Source organism: Cebus imitator, unplaced genomic scaffold, assembly GCF_001604975.1.
Source record: "Cebus imitator isolate Cc_AM_T3 unplaced genomic scaffold, Cebus_imitator-1.0 Scaffold581, whole genome shotgun sequence".
NCBI classification, from domain to species: domain Eukaryota; kingdom Metazoa; phylum Chordata; class Mammalia; order Primates; family Cebidae; genus Cebus; species Cebus imitator.
The window spans coordinates 214,160-224,403 of NW_016107896.1; positions in this window are offsets into that span (position 1 = coordinate 214,160).

The window sequence follows — 10,244 nt, forward strand, 5'->3', positions numbered from 1 at the left end:
TTAGTAGAGGCGGGGTTTCACCATGTTGACCAGGATGGTCTCGATCTCTTGACCTCGTGATCCACCCGCCTCGGCCTCCCAAAGTGCTGGGATTACAGGCTTGAGCCACCGCGCCCGGCCTATTCAGTCTTAAAATAGAAAATCTTGTGACATTTTAAGTAAACTTTGAGAATAGTATGTCACCTGAAATAATCCAGTAACAAAATGATGGAGATGGTATGATTCCACTTATGAGCTATCTTAAGTAGTCACACTCATAAAAACCAAAGTGGAAGGGTGTTTGTCAAGGGATAAAGAAAGGGTAAAATGGGCAGTTGTTACTTAAATTTTAGTTTCACAAGATGTAAAATTTCTTAGTCTTTTGCATAACAATGTGAATATACTTGACATGCCTGAAATGAAGTTTTGCAGACAAGGCCTCACTGTCACCTGAGCTAGAGTGTAGTGGCATATTATCACTCAGTGTAGCCTCAAACTCTTAGGCTCAAGTAATTCTCCCCTCTAAATCTCCCAAAGAGCTGGGACCATCAGTGCACACGACCATGCCCGGCTATTTAAAAAAAAGAAAAAAAAGTAGAGAGGGAGCTTCCTTATGTTTCCCAGGCTGGTCTCAATCTTTTGTGTACAAGGAATCTTCCTGTCTTGATCTTCCAAAATCCTGAGATTACAGATGGAAGCCACCACCATGCCTGGCTCTAAAATGTACACTTGAATAGATTTAAGATGGTAAATTTTATGAGTCTTCACAACATTTTTTTAAAACCTTAAAAAAATACAGAATCACAAATCTTTTCAAAAATGACCTTTAGGCCAGATGCGGTGGCTCACGCCTGTAATCCTAGCACTTTGGGAACATGAGGCGGACAGACTGCCTGAGCTCAGGAGTTTGAGACCACCCTGGGCAACATAGTGAAACCCCATCTGTACTAAAAATACAAAAAAATAGGCAGGTGTGGTGGTGAATGCCTGTAATCCTAGCCACTCAGGAGGCTGAGGCAGGAGAACTGCTTGAGCCCAAAAGGTTGTAGTGAACCAAGATCACACAACTGTACTCCAGCCTGGGCAACAGAGCAAGACTCTCTCCAAGAAAGAAAAAAAAATTACTCTGAAATCACAAAAGTGTTTCTCTCACACAAAGGAACTATATATTCATTATAAAACACATGGTGAAGACTATTTCCATGATTACTCACTTAGACAAAATAAAACAACCATTGAAAATCAGCTAAGAACGAATATAAACAAGATGTAACCAAAATAGGGGTCATATTTATAAATACACACACATAATCTGATTTTATAGACATCTGCCTGATTTATCTATTAAACGCCAGATTGACTTTTAAGTACAAACAATTGCAAAATGTCTTAAATTGTAACATGTAAGTAAAAAAAAAAATTACAATAAACTAATGTTAAGGAACCTACACTGAAAACACACACTAATATAGAACTACAAAACAATAATAAGAGACATGTTTACTCACAAAATCTGGTTTGCAATATTGGTGTAACATTAAGAAAGAATTTGCCTAGATAACTGCAATATTTGACTGTGTACTCATGGAAGACAGGTATTTTGAATCATTGTCCTACACTGTATGGCAGAATTTCAGAGGAAATGCAGTATAACCATAAATAGGAGATTCTAATGAGAAATTTTCAAGAAGCATTTAAACTATAGATGATTTTGATATTTTAAATATATAATCACCAGGTCAGGAGTTTGAGACCAGCCTGGCCAACATAGTGAAATTTCATCTCTACTGAGAAAACAAAAATTAGTTGAGCGTGGTAGCATCTTCCTGTAGTCCCAGCTACTCAGAAGGCTGAGGCGGGAGAATCGCTTACACCTGGGAGGTGGAGGTTGCAGTGAGTTGAGACCATGCCATTGCACTCAAGCCTGGGTGACAGAGTGAGATTTCGTCTCAAAAGAATAAAATATGAAATAAAATAATCTATATTAAAACCTGTCAAACTGATAAATATACTCAGTAAATTACCAAACATTAAAATTAACATACAAGTATAAATTATGATTCCATATACTTAAACTATCTGATAAAATAGAGAAAGAAAACAATCTTTACAATAATAAACTTCTGAGAAAAAATTTAACCAGAGATAAAAAATTTTTACAATGTAAGATATCAGTGAAAAAAATTAGAGATGACACGAATAAATTTAAAATTATATGGATTTGAAAAATAAGTTCTGTTAAAGTGCCATGTTATCCAAAGTAACCTATAGATTCAATAAACTCCATGTAAAAATTCCAGTGGCACTTTTGTCAAAGTTATAGAAAATACAATTCTAAGATTCACATTAAACTATAATAAACTTTGAATAGCCAAAGCAATCTTGAGGAAAAAGAACAAAGTAGAGGGACATCATAATTTCAAACTATATTTCAAAACTATACTAATAAAAACAGAAGGGAATATGCAGAGAAATTAACCAAAAAACCCACAATGGAACAGAAACCACTACTCATACATTTCAGATACGATGCAAAAAGAAAACTTAAAATATAGTTTAACACAGTTTCTCAAAATTATGCAGATATTTGCGTGTCCCTAAAAACAAAGCAAAAAGCAGTCAGATTGTGCAGCCTTTAATATGCCATGAAGAGGATGTTGACCCTCACTGTGAGCTTAAAGAAGGATCACCGAAGGGAAAGTAGAATCCTTAAAGAATTTAAAAACATAAGACAGAAGATGTCCTATGCAAGAGCAAAATAAAAAACTCAGGCTTCCCAGAAATGATTTCCTTTGGAACACAGCTTCCCAAATTACATCTAAAGGAGTAGCCTTCTCCTTGGCCTTTGACTTCTCACCCGTGCCATCTGTGTATACACTCACCTACCTGGGCGTTTGGCTACCATCTCACGACTCTATATTCCAGGGCTCTTTTCCTTGCTCCAGCCAGGTGATCAGGCCTGGCTTAAAAACAGCAATACCTGTTTTATTAAAAATAAATAGCATGACTCTTGCTCATATTCTCCAATTACCAACCTAGTAATGTGCTCTGTAAAGAGGTTATAGAATATTCTAGTAAATTAATTCCAAAATGCTAATATATAACAGAAATTTCTAAATATCTAGAAAATATTTGAAATTTGTAGGTTCTTAATTTCACTACCCAATACTATTGAACTAAAAAAAAAAAAAAAAAAGCTGATGTGGGAAGTTAGATTTTAAGGTGTGGGCAACAATATTTTGTGCCAATAAATTTCTGGAATCACTGCTACTCTAGAGTGAAGGATAAAGATCAGGTCAGAAATGTGGAAAATTCAGGTCAAGATGAAATACCTTAAAGAAATTCTTTGCTACAAATCTCAAATTTTTTTTGAAAACAAGTATCTGAAACTGATTAAAGTATAAATTACCAAAAAACATTCTACAAAAAAAAAAGAAAAAGGAAAAAAAAAGAAATGAAACCTTTAGGGTATATTAGGAATTGTGTATTGAAGTTATCTTCACCCAGGAAGACCAGGTTTCTGTAGTTCTCTAACATCACATGCCTATATACATTCTGCTGTGCAGTGTCCAGGTCCAGGCATTGCCACTCCTCCAGAGAGAATTCTATTTTCACATCCCTAAATGTCAGTGGTCCCTGAAACACACACACACACACACACATTAACCAAGTAGCAGCAATGGGCAGAATTTTAAATTCGACTCAACGTAAAATATGACAGTAAACTGATTCTGACTTATAGGAGTGACTGAAATTATTCACAAAATAATTTTTAACACAGAAATATTTTCTAATATATTTCTTATCCTGAGAAAAGAAAGTGGCACAACAGCCACAGAATCGATGTGTATACAGTACTTTTTTAGGTGATAAAGTACAAAAATAAGGACATAAACACAAACATGTCCACTTTGGAGTATTATATGTGCATCCTACATAATGAGTTGCATGTATTTTTCACATGGAAAAGGCATACTGAGTTAAAAGGTACCTCTCTAGTTTTTTTTTTTTTTTTTTTGGAGACGGAGTTTCTCTCTTGTTACCCAGGCTGGAGTGCAATGGCGCGATCTCAGCTCACTGCAACCTCCGCCTCCTGAGTTCAGGCAATTCTCCTGCCTCAGCCTCCTGAGTAGCTGGGACTAAAGGCATGCGCCACCATGCCCAGCTAATGTTTTGTAGTTTTAGTAGAGACGGGGTTTCACCATGTTGATCAAGATGGTCTCGATCTCTTGACCTCGTGATCCACCCGCCTCGGCCTCCCAAAGTGCTGGGATTACAGGCGTGAGCCACCGCGCCCGGCCTACCTCTCTAGTTTTAATGTGTACAAAAAACTTGAGATAACTAATGCAGATTATTTCTTCAGACAATCTGGAATATAGTCTGATTTCCAAATTTCTAACCGGTTTACCAGTAATGTCAATGTTTTTGGCCCAAGAAGAATACTTTTTCAAACATCCAGTAAGTGGAAGAGCCTGTTTTTCCCAGTTTTTCTGGCCTGTAAACAAAGATGAGAGCCTTGATTTTCCAAAGGCAGATATATGCAAAGAAAACGTAAGATAGAAAGGCAGCTGTCAGATTAAATGTGATGGTTTATGCACATGAGCAGCATAGAGATACTTAATAATGAAGAGAAAAATAAGTAACTCTACAGTAAAGAAATCTATCAGAAAGCTCTTTAACCAAGTATATCATTAACATCAACTGCACTAGGACAAATTTCTATGGTGTGCTGATGCACACAAAAAACACAGCTTCACTGCTGCAACACTACACCCAAAAGGAAATTATAATTTGATTGTAACCATAAAAAAATCAGTTTTATGTAAATTTCAAGATACAGATACCTCTTATGTTCTGTAATTTTTAACAGTGATTTTTCTTCAGCACCCCAAAGAGCAAGTATCTCCTAATAATTCTTTTTTAGTACTTACTGGGTAATGTGTGCCATTCTGTTTAAAAAAGCATTTTATTAATCCTGTTCTGCATACAGCTAATGGAGAACATAGATGAAACTTCAAGATTATTCTTAGAATCTTGAGTATTCACATCTGCCCATGTTCAACAGCCACAAATGGAGTATTTTTAAGGTTGCAAATTATAAATTCATGAACAGAATTCTGCATGGCCTCTAAGAAGCCATGATGTAGAGAATGTAGGGAAGGCTCTGTTATGTAGAAAAAAATTTTTTCAGAGACCTTTGTCTATCATAAGAATTTTTAAAAGTAGTTAAACTCATTAGTCAGAAACAATACAAATAGAGAAGTAAAGGTTTGCACGTACTAAACGCACGGCATTCCAGGAAGCAGAGTGGACACGGCTCTTGATCTGGAACATGTTAAGCTAAACACAAAAGACCATCTTGTTCTTCTTTCTACTCCTTCTCCAGGATTTCTTCTCAGATGAGATTTTCTGGACAAATCACACTTGCATCTTGAAATTATGCCTTTAAAGGTGTCAGCACCACCTGTTTACCTGCTACCACCACATTCGCACTTGGCCAAAGGACCAAGACCTGCAGAAAATGTCCACGCATTTCTGTCCTTTATAACAGAAGAGATTCAGGAACAATAAGCTGTTCTATGGAGATAAAAATATAAATTTCTCCTTTCCTATGCTCAGGTGTCCTTCCCTGCCACAGGCACCAGCAATTTCTGCTGTAGTAATGGAAATATGGGCCATACTGCCCTATCCCTACCAAACCCAAAGAAAACCAGCCCTGTGCCCACCCTTTAGTGAAAAGGTAAAGCTTAACTCTGAGGCAGGGCACAGTGGCTCATGCCTGTAATCCCTTTGGGGATTGCACTTTGGGAGGCAGAAGTTGGTGGACGACTTGAGGCCAGGAGTTCAAAACCATTCTGGCCAATATGGCAAAAACCCATCTCTAGAAAAATATTAAAAAAAAAAAAAAATAGCTGGGTGTGGTAGTGAATACCTGTAGTCCCAGGTACTCAAAAGGCAGAGGCAGGAGAATCACTTGAACCCAAGAGGTGAAGGATGAAGTGAGCCAAAATCATACCACTGCATTCCAGCAGGGGCAACAAGCACAAAAAGTTAAAAACAAACAAAAACACCATTTAACTCTCATGAGTGTATCTTGAATCCACCATACTTGACTCTGTCCTCAACTGAGAATCACATTAGAAACTTAATTAAAACAACATGGATTCTTCCATCCAGAATAAAAAACAGAACATGTGGAAAGGCCACAAGTAAAAAGATTACTGCAAATTGGTCATGTAATCCTAATTAGAAGCCTGGGCTAATAACCACTTAACTAATCATTGCCTTTCAAGCTTTAATGAGTTTATCAATCACTTGGTGATTTTGGCCCCATCCTATGTAACGTGATTCCCCAGGTTTGGAAAGGGTCCATGAATGGATGTTTTAAACAAGTCTCCTGTCAAAGCTGAGTTGCTCCCCTTGGGCTCATTGTTAGCATTAGTTAGAGAAACCAGACACAGCAAAGTCCCCTACATTCAGCACTCTTGTAACAATACAAATACTCCTAGGACAAATGAAGACAACCAATTTTCATATTTTTTGCTGGTTCTTTTAAGTTTACAGAACAAACAGAAGGCAGCTATGTCTGAATAAATCTGCATTTGAAAAACAGGCCAGGCACTTTGGGAGGCAAAAGCAGGTGGACCATCTAAGGTCAGGAGTTCAGGACCAGCCTGGCCAATGTGCTGAAACCCTGTCTCTAATAAAAATATAAAAATCAGCTAAGCATGGTGGCAGATGCCTCTAATTCCAGCTACTTGGGAGGCTGAGGCAAGAGAATCGCTTGAACCCAGGATGCAGAGGTTGCAGTTAGTCAAGATTGTGCCATTGCACTCCAGCCTGGGCAACAAGAGCTACACTCAGTCTCAAAGAAAAGAAAAGAAAAGAAAAACAACATTTTCACATGTTCTAATGCAATGTTTACTAAGCAGGTAGTACGTGCTGAAGAGAATGTTACAGAGCACTTTGTTGGGAATAACACATTACGTGATTTAATCCTCATAACACCATGGAAGTGGGTATTGTTTAATAATTCCCAGGATTATGGCTGAATAGGAACAGCTCCAGTGTGCAGTTCCCAGTAAGACTGATGCAGAAGGCAGGTGATTTCCATATTTTCACTGAGGTACCTGGTTCATCTCATTGGGAGTGGTTAAATAGTGAGTACAGCCTAAGAAGGGCTAGCTGAGGCAGTGTGGGGCGTTGCGTCACCTGGGAAGCGCAAGGAGCCGGGAACTCCCTCTCCTAGCCAAGGGAAGCCATTAGGGACTGTTCCCTATACACCTGCCCAGATACTGTGCTTTTCCCACTGTCTTCACAACCGCAGACCAGGAGATTCCCTCTGTTACCAACACAAGCACCAGGGCCCTGCGTTTCCAGCACAAAACCAAGCAGCCATTTGGGTGAAAACCAAGCTAGCCACAGCAGTTTTTCACACCCCAGTGGCGCTTGGAATGCCAGTGAGACATAACTGTTCACTCCCCTGCAAAGAGGGCTAAAGCCAGGGAGCCAAGTGGTCTGGCTCAGTGGGTCCCACCCCATGGAGACCAGCAAGCTAAGACCCACGGACTTGAAATTCTCACAGCCAGCACAGCATTCTGAGCTTCACCTAGGACATTTGAGCTCAGTGAGGTAAGGGGCATCCGCTATTGCTGAGCCTTGAGTAGGCGGTTTCAACCTCAGTGTAAACAAAGCTGCCAGGAAGTTCGAACTGGGCGGAGTCCAACACAGCTCAACAGCTGCAGGCAAACTGTCTCACTAGATGTTCTTGCTGGACAGGGCATCTCTAAAAAAAAAACAGCAGCTCATCAGGGACTTATAAATAGAGCCCTTACCTTCGTGGGACAGAGAACCTGGGAAAGGGGCAGTTGTGGCTACAGCTTCAGCAGACCTAAACGTCCCCATCTGGCAGCTCTGCAAAGAGCAGTGGATCTCCCAGCACACTGAGCTCTGATAAAGGACAGACTGCCTCCTCAAGTGACTCCCTGACCCCCAGGTATCCTGACTGGGAGATACCTCCCAGTAGTGGCTGACAGACAACTTATATAGGAGTGCTCTGGCTGGTATCTGGTGAGAAACCCTCTGGGATGGAGCTACAAGAGGAAGGAACAGGCAGCAATCTTTGCTGTTCTGCAGTCTCTGCTGGTGATTCCCAGGCAAGCAAGGTCTAGAGTGGACCTCTAGCAGACCTGCAGCAGAGGGTCTGAGGGTCTGATGGTTAGAAGGAAAACTAACAAAAATGAAAAATAGTTTCAACATCAACAAAAAGAACATCCACTCAGAGACTCCATCCAAAGGTCACCAACCTTAAAGATCAAAAGTAGATAAATCTATGAAGATGAAAATAAACCATTGCAAAAAGTCTGAAAATTCCCAAAACCAGAATACCTCTTCTCCTCCAAGAGATCACAATTCCTCACCAGTAAGAGAACAAAACTAGATGGAGAATGAGTTTGACAAACTGGCAGAAGGAGGCTTCAGAAGGTGGATAATAACAAACTTCTCTGAGCTAAAGGAGCATGTTCTAACCCAATGCAAGGAAGCTAAGAACCTTGAAAAAAGTTAGCTGAAATATTAGCTAGAATAACCAGTTTAGAGAACATAAACAACTGATGAAGCTGCAAAACACAGCATGAAAATTTCATGAAGCATATACAAGTTTCAATAGCCAAATCAATCAAGCAGAAGAAAAGACATCAGAGATTAAAGATCAACTCAGTGAAACAAAGTGAGAAGATTAGATAAAAAAGTAAAAAGAAACGAACAAAGCCTCTAAGAAGGATGAGATTATGTGAAAAGACCAGACATTTGATCAGTGTACCTGAGAGTGAAGAGGAGAATGAATCCAAGCTGGAAAACACTTCAGGATATTAATCAGGAGAAATTCCCCAACCTAGCAAGGCAGGCCAACTTGTTCAAATTAAGGAAACAGAATACCACAATGATACTCCTTGAGAACAATAACCCCAAGACACATAATTGTCAGACTCACCAAGATTGAAATGAAGAAAAAAATGCTAAGGGCAGCCAGAGAGAAAGGGTAGATCCACAAAGGGAAGCCCATCAGACTAACAGCGGATCTCTTGCAGAAACCTACAAGCCAGAAGAGAGTGGGGGCCAATAAAGAATTCTTAAAGAAAATAATTTTCAACCCAGAATTGCATATCAAGCCAAATTAAGCTTCATAAGTGAAGGAGAAAATCTTTAAGGGCAAGCAACTGCTGAGAGATTTTGGCTGCCTTACCAGAGCTCCTAAAGGAAGCACTAAACATGGAAAGGAACAACCTTTCCATGCAAAAACATACCAAATTTTAAAGACTATCAATGCTAAGAAGAAACTGTGTCAACTAATAGGCAAAATAACCATCTAGCATCATAATGGCGGGATCAAATTCACACATAACAATATTAACCTTAAATGTAAATGGGCTAAATGCCCCAATCAAAAGACACCGACTGGCAAATTGGATAAAGAGTCAAGACCTGCTGGTGTGCTGTATTCAGAGACCCATCTCATGCCCAAAGACACACAGGCTCAAAATAAAAAGATGGAGGAAGATTTGCCAAGCAAATGGAAAGCAAAAAAAAAAAAAAAGCAGGGGTTGCAATCCTAGTCTCTGATAAAACAGACTTTAAACCCACAAAGATCAAAAGAGACAATGAAGGGCATTACATAATGGTAAAGTGATCAATGTAACAAGAAGAGCTAACCATCCTAAATATATATGCACCCAATACAGGAAGACCCAGATTCATAAAGCAAGTTCTTAGAGACCTACAAAGACATTTAGTCTCCCACACAATAATAGTGGGAGACTTTAAGACCCCACTGTCAATATTAGACAGGTAAACAAGAGAGAAAATTAACAAGGATATCCAGGACTTGAACTGAGATCTGAACCAAGAAGACCTAATAGACATCTACAGAACTCTCCACCCCAAATCCACAGAAAATACATTCTTCTCAGCACCACATCACTCTTACTCTAAAATTGACCACATAATTGGAAGTAAAACCCTCCACAGCAATGCAAAGGAACAGAAATCATAACAAACAGTCTCTCAGACCTCAGTGTGATCAAATTAGAACTCAGGATTAAGAAATTCAATCAATGCACCATCCTCCCAGCACATGGACACATGGATGTGCTCACCAATTTGGAAGCTCTCCAAAACCCACTTTCTATAAGTTTCTATGGAACTTGCATTGTTTAAGCAAGATTAATTAAACCTTCAGGCATTGGTGATTCAACTAAAAAAAAAAA